This window comes from Centroberyx gerrardi, chromosome 17, assembly GCF_048128805.1.
Source record: "Centroberyx gerrardi isolate f3 chromosome 17, fCenGer3.hap1.cur.20231027, whole genome shotgun sequence".
In the NCBI taxonomy this organism is placed as follows: domain Eukaryota; kingdom Metazoa; phylum Chordata; class Actinopteri; order Beryciformes; family Berycidae; genus Centroberyx; species Centroberyx gerrardi.
Genome location: NC_136013.1, coordinates 25470090 through 25477243, shown reverse-complemented (window position 1 = coordinate 25477243; position 7154 = coordinate 25470090).

Sequence of the window (7154 nt, the reverse complement as noted above, 5' to 3'; positions counted from 1 at the left end):
TCATTTGCATGACTAACTTATTCACAGCAGCCCCCCGCCGCTTCCCCTCCGCTAAGCAATCACTTGTAAAAGATCCAGTGATTGACAGATGAGATCAGACGAGTGGATTTAGCAGGGGAGAGTTCCCCTTGTCCCTCCGTGGGATCTGAGATTCACACCCGATGCGCCCACACCTACCCACCTCCCCAACCCCCCATTACTCCTCATGGCCTTCACACACACACACACACACACGCACACACACACACACACACAATCAACACAACCTCCCACATGACACTCCGCTGCCCCCAAGCCAGAGAGGGAGGTGTCGGTGAGTGTGTATGTTAGGGACTGGAGGCAGACTGACAGCAGCATGTGGCCTCTCCGCCAACGTGACTCTAACCCCCCACCCCCCCACCCAACAATTCACCTGATGTTTCAACACTCCCTTCTCCTCCATCCACCCACCAACCTCCTCGTCCTCCTCCTCTGCCTCCTTCATCATGGCCCATGTGGGCATGGCGGCCTCCCAACCTCCCTCTCCTCTAGCCAAAGCGGCCCCAGGCCTGGTTTCAAGCCCCCCCCCCCCACACACACACCCCCTCCCACCCCCAAGCCCGGTCGACCTGAACCAGATCCAGTCCTGATGGCAGAGGCAGAGGAGGCAGATGCCTGGGCAGTGGGAGTAGGGCAGCATCCATGACAGGACCGAGTCTACTTTATCATAGGACGGAGTGAGGGCAAAGCGGGAATATCTGTGCACGCACACACACACACCAACACACACACACACACACACAGAAAATGCAGGATCAAGCAACCTGCGCCCTTATTTTTGCACTTAAGTTATCACTGGTTTGGGCATAAATGACCTGTTTCATGTGAATTATAGTTTTCTGTGATGCATCAAAGCCTCAAACTAATTTCTAACTTCTCAACATGTTGTCTTTAATGTTTTATATCCCGTTGTAAATGAGTGATGCAATCAGGGGTAAATCCTCTGCATAAGGTGCAAAGATTGCATAACTCGAGCTGTGTTTGAAAAAGGAATTGAATTCTGAAGTCACAGCAAATGATGATGCTGTTAGGGGAAAGTCACAGTATGACACCTGACTGAAGAAGGAATACTTTGAATCATCATAAATTGAAGTTTAACACTGTTGACTGTAAAAGTTTGAATTATGCTCTGTGAGAGGAGTTCTTAAAGTGTAAATTCATTGTATGTTTTTTCTATTTAGATGACTGTAAAAAAGACTCATTAAGTCAATTAAATCTGGACACTTATATGTTATGTGTGTTAATATAATAATAACACTTAAGCATACTATGATGTGTATGGACGCTGAATATATGTTACTGTCTCACTTCCCCAGGAAAGAACAAGGGGGCATATTATCATCAGGTGATGTCATCATTTATAGAAACATCTTGACTTGAATTTGGTGTAAAACTCGAATTTGACAAAATTTGAAATTGGCATAAAAATCAGAATTTCAGCTAAAATTTGAAATTGGTGTAAAACTTGAATTTGACGTACAACTTGAATGTGACAAGAAAGTTGAATGTGGTGCAAAAGAAACATTTAAATTTGTGTCAAACTTAAATTTGACCAAATTTTAATTTGATGTGAAACTTGAATTTGGCATAAAATTTCAATTTGGATGTGAATCTCGAATTTGACTCAGCCCTGATGTGCATATTTCCAGCACCAATAAAAACAAGTACGGGGCATGAGAATACATGGTACTTGCGCATAACGCACTGCATTGTCAATAAGGAAAAATGTTATAAAGATAAAGATTAAATTCCAATTAGCTAAAATTTGAAAAAACCTTGATGTCATGATCTTACATGTTGAAAAATGACATAAGGATCAACTTGGGGATGAAATCGTTCACAATTCATAAATTTAAAAAATTAACAAAGACTAGACGAGGTTGTTAAAAAATTGCACACACTGTCTTCTTCTGTGGTTTGTCCCTCCAGGCAGTGAGGAGGTGAAGTTTTGCTGTGAGCTCTGATGTAAGGAATAGGTCAGCGCTGGTTGTAATCATTCATCCCAGCCTGACATTATGGCTGAGCAATTAGGCAGGACAGTTGTGTACTTTACTAATGAACAATGGTTGAACGAAGCCTCCCTCAACGCTCCCATCCATCACCAAGAAACATCCCTGACTTTTCCAAGCTCGCACACAAACACACACATCACTCCCTCCCTAAAACATGAGCATACACCTTCACACACACGCACACACACACACACACATACACACACACCCTGCTGTTGCTGGGCTGTTGGAGGTGTTTCCACCAGTTTGATGAGTTTCTGGCCGTTGCTCTCAGCCTCCCTGCTGAATGTGTGGCTGCCTCCTCTCCTCCTCCTCCTCTTCTTCTTTCCCCCTTGTCAACACAATCCCTCCATCCATCCGTCCTGAGGCCCGGGCCCGGCGGGGGCCGATCCGCCCCTCGCAGCGTCCTCTGGGTGCTCTCTGGTCCCCCTCCCACTGCACACACGCCCACACACACACACACACATTTGCCTCACTATACTTGTGAGGACCTTCGATTTACGACATTCGTTCTCTAACCTCTAACCTTAAACCTCGTCACCTTAACACTTACTCATCACCAATCTTAATATTAAACCTTACCTATAGCCTAAACCTAATTCTAATCTTCCTAACAATCGGGGTGCGTTCACTTCACACCACGCATGTTTGGATGCCATTTGAACTCTTAATACCAAATAATGACAGAGACGCCTGAAAATGCAAGTCTCTGTCCTCTGACAAGAGAACTGCGATGCGGTTCAGTAGGAGTGAGAATGTAATCCAAACCCACTGCAGAAAACGACCCCAAAACGCAAGGGATTATGGGTATGACACTTAGGTTGACATCTGAGAGTCAGCAGTTCCTAGCCTAGCTTAACAAAATGGACTGATGCTCATATACAGCTATTTCTTCATGTGTTCTTAACTGGTATGAACACCAGAGAAGAAGAGACAGACAAGGTCGATCATGCTTAGCTCAAGTTACATCTAGAATCAGATTTGTGACAGGTTACCAAAAAACTGTCCAATAAACAAGCTACCTGTGAGTCATGTGACTTATTGTTTGCGTGTAATTGGGCAGTGTGAACCTGAACGAACCAAATAGAAAAACGCAACAAAGTCAACTTTTCCACTATGGATCAGACCAAAGAAATCAAACTGTAGATGTGATCGCACCCTTAACTTTAACATTTACCCAATCTAATTTAATCTAACTCTATAATCTTAAACTAACTTTAACCCTAGCCTAAACCTAATAAAAACAAAGAAAACACACACACACACAGAAACGACTTCTCCAGAAAGTAACACTCTCTCTGCATACCCACAGTATATACACAGTATATTTTACTGTGAGTAACGTGGTTTAAAAGACAGGACGAATGCAGCGGCCTGCGCTAAACCGCCCGCTCCCCACATTCTCTCCCTTTGACAAAAGCCAAGAAGCTGCTGGTGCTCATTAGTGGAGAAGAGGAAGCAGACTCCTCCTCTTCCTCTCTCAAGTTGGCCTGCCTGTTGGAATGACACATGCCCATTCATTACCGGGGAAATAGGGAGTGATGAGGGAGGAGGAGGAGGAGGGGGAGGAGAAGGGATCTGTTCTCCGGGGCTCTTGTGGTCGTGCCAGCTTTTTGAGAAACAGACGACAGGAGTGGAAGTGGGGAGGAGGCAAGTTAGAGGTGTGTGTGTGTGTGTGTGTGTGTGTGTGCCTTGTACTTCTATCCTTGTGAGAACCAGTTGGAGTTTTAGACCTTCGGAGTGAGGACATTTTGTCCGATCCTCACTTCTTCTTCCAGTTTAGGTTTAGAACTTGGGTTTAGGGTTAAGTTTAGAATTCGGATTAGGTTTAGGATTAGGGTGTTGGGTTAGTGTGTGTGTGTGTGTGTGTCGACACTACAGCATACTCAGACAAAAGCTGTTGACACCAGAAAGCCATTTTGAATTCCACTGCTTGATTCTTTCCAGTTTAAACATCTTTGCTTTTTTTTTCTTTGAACATAAAGAAAAAGCAAAAAAACGGCCCCCGTTTCCTAGCCTTGATACCTGCCCACGGCGCGCTGCAGCCGTTTGTGATAAATTTACATTAAAAGGAGGTGAGGGCCGTCTGGTGAGCGGAGTCCGCCTTACACCCCCCCCCCCCCCCTTTAATCAATGAAAACGTTTTTCTGGGGCCTCCGGAGAGCGAGAGGAGCCGAAGATAAATATTGGCAGAAAAGAAAAATGTGTCGTCCTCCCCAATCGAGAGGGGGGACATAATGATATTCAGAAGGAGACCCCCCGCCGAGACGCAAGGCAAACTGTTCCTAAGCAACAAAACACATTTTCCCTCTCCGAGGCGCTCAAAACGAGGCTGACGGGTGTTTTTTTTTTTTTTTTGGGGGGGGGGGCATATTTCCCAGACGAATTAAACCGGCAGCTCCATGTGTGTGAGTGTGGCGTGTGCGTGTGTGTACCTTTTTTTGTCTAAGTGTGTCTTTGTCTGTTCGGTTATGTATGGGAGTGTAAGTGTGAGAGAAAGTGTGTGTGTGTGTGTGTGTGTGTATCTGTGTGTCTGTCTGTTTGGTTACAGTATGTACATGTGAGTGTGTGTGTGATTGTGTGCCTGTCTCTAAGTGTGTATTTGTCTGCTTGGTTACGAATATGAGTCCAACTTTAAGTGCGTTAGTATAAGTGTGTGTGTGTGTGAGTATTTGTATGTCTACCAGGTTGTGTGTGGATGTGTCTGTCAGCTTTGTGTGTGTGTGTGTGTCACCTCCCTCCATGGATTAAGGGGTGTTAGAGAACAGTGACCAGCATCAGTGAGAGTGGATTCAGTCCAGACACACCTGGCTTACTGCAGCTGATGGATTGTAGGCCTGTATGTTCTGATACAAGAACATTCATACATGATCTAAGGCAACATATGATAGGTTCTCACATCCCATGTTCCCCAGTGGCTCTCTGTTAAATTGGTGATTATGAATTTAACTTTTCATATAAATAAATGCCTGTTTTGCTACTCTCTATCTCTGATGGATATAACACAATAGTGATTTAACCTATATCCAGTTCATGAAAGCTTTTACTTGCTGTTCTAAACACTGATGCCTTTTTACATTTCCGATTTGTTTGGAATAAACAGTAGAACAAGAACTGGGTAGTTAGCATGAGCAGTGATAGCCACCATGGCTGAACAGACAAAGAAAAGAGAAACTCAAACTGCATCAACAGGAAATCCGAGCTCCGCCCACACTTTTTGATTGACAGGTGATCTCTGGGAAGTGCAGCGCAGAAACACTACAGCAATGAGCGCTGAGCACCAAAGAAGAAGACAAAATAAAAAAATATGAATAGTAAGAAAGTACTAGGAACTCAAAGATTACCACTTTAACAGTGGAGGACAGATCAGCATGGTTAGCTTACAGTCACCATGCAGCATCCATGCAGCCTGAACCTTAGAGTCATGGGTTGTAACCAATAATAATGTTAATGTTGCATTGCTTAAGTTTTCTTTACCTTTTGCTAGAGGCCAAAGGTCAGGTTGGGTGGCTGCTGTACATCCTGGATTGTAGATTAAATGAAAAATCAATAAAAACATTTGCTCTTAGATGATCTAAGGCGTGGAAACACTTAATATCACCCATAATCATCATCTTTCAAGTGAGTGTGACTCGCTCCCATCGGCTAATAGATGAGCTAAGACTGCCACCTAGTGTTGTAATACTGCTGTTGACACACTCGGACGGGGTTAGGGCCTGTTTCAGCTCTGTGAATGGAAGTAAGGCAAGAGATATCCAAACTAACAACTCAGGTAAAAGCTTTTCTGATGTCTCGCCTAAAGGTCAAAGGTCACTGGGGCTTTGCCATCTAAGGTTTTGGCTGCTGAATCTGTATCATGCTTTACACTGCTTCTTAAAACCCATTTTTACAGCGCAAACAGGCTTTTATGTGACATGTTTCTGCTTGTTTTATTTTCATTTTCATATGTGACCTTGTTTTTAATTTTCTTCTGACATATTTCTGTTATACAGGACATTCAAATGATTTATTTTCCCTCATGGCTCAAATGTAAAATATGGTACGCATTAGACCTGCAGCCATTATTTCAGACATAACACATTGGAAGTTATCAGTCTATCTACAGCCATCCTGCTGAGTAAAGTGATGTTCAACTGGCAAGATTTAAGATTATCCATTCAATTTGAACCCAAAGAATAAGCAAACAAGAAAGATAGAATAAGCTATAAGAACAATAATTTGACTAGCTTAAAAATAACTGTAATAACGAGCAGTTTAAGTAATATTACCTACAAAAACACATTATTGAAACATAATCAGCTTGTAAAGAAAGCTTGTAAAGGTTGTTTTTTAGGACAAGCTCCATTTTTAATGCTGTAAGGCAGCAGTAAGAGGCATGAATTGAAGCAGAGAACAAATAAGCTATTTTATTCAATGCATATGAATTATTAAAACTACCGGTATTTAGGTATTAACATTGATATATCTGGGTATGTGTATGTGTGTATGTGAGTAAACTACATATTCAAGACCTTGTCAAAGCATTTCTCAATTAACAAATCAGTTGAGAAACACTGGTATGGTTTATTCAATTGCTATTATAGTTAGTATACAGTATATGTGATAGTCAGCATCACACACAGTTAGAAATATAGAGATCTGAGTGTGATTTCTACACAGCGGTTAGGCTGCCCCCTGCTGAACATATAGAGGAACAGTTCTCCCCTACAAAGGCAAACAGCAGCACCTCAGTTTTGTGTTTTAAAGGTCAAAGGTCATGACTAGGGTTTACATGTCATATCAAACAAAATGAGATCCATAAATGCTACGAAACAATTTATAATCCACTTGTGTATCAACAATTCTTTAGCTGGGATAGGAAGTACAATGAACAAATTTATATATATAATAATAACAGATTATTCTCTCAATCCGTCTCTTTGGTCTATCCTCCTCTCCTTGTCTCTTCTTCATCCTCTTGGCTTATATTTTGTGCTGATATCTTTAAATTTGACCATTTTTGTGCCAAAACATGACAATAATTAAGTGTTTCCCCCAGAACTGTATTCTTGTCAGGGTAGAAAAGCCTCTGAAACAGCATTTAGACCATCATGGGAAAAAGAA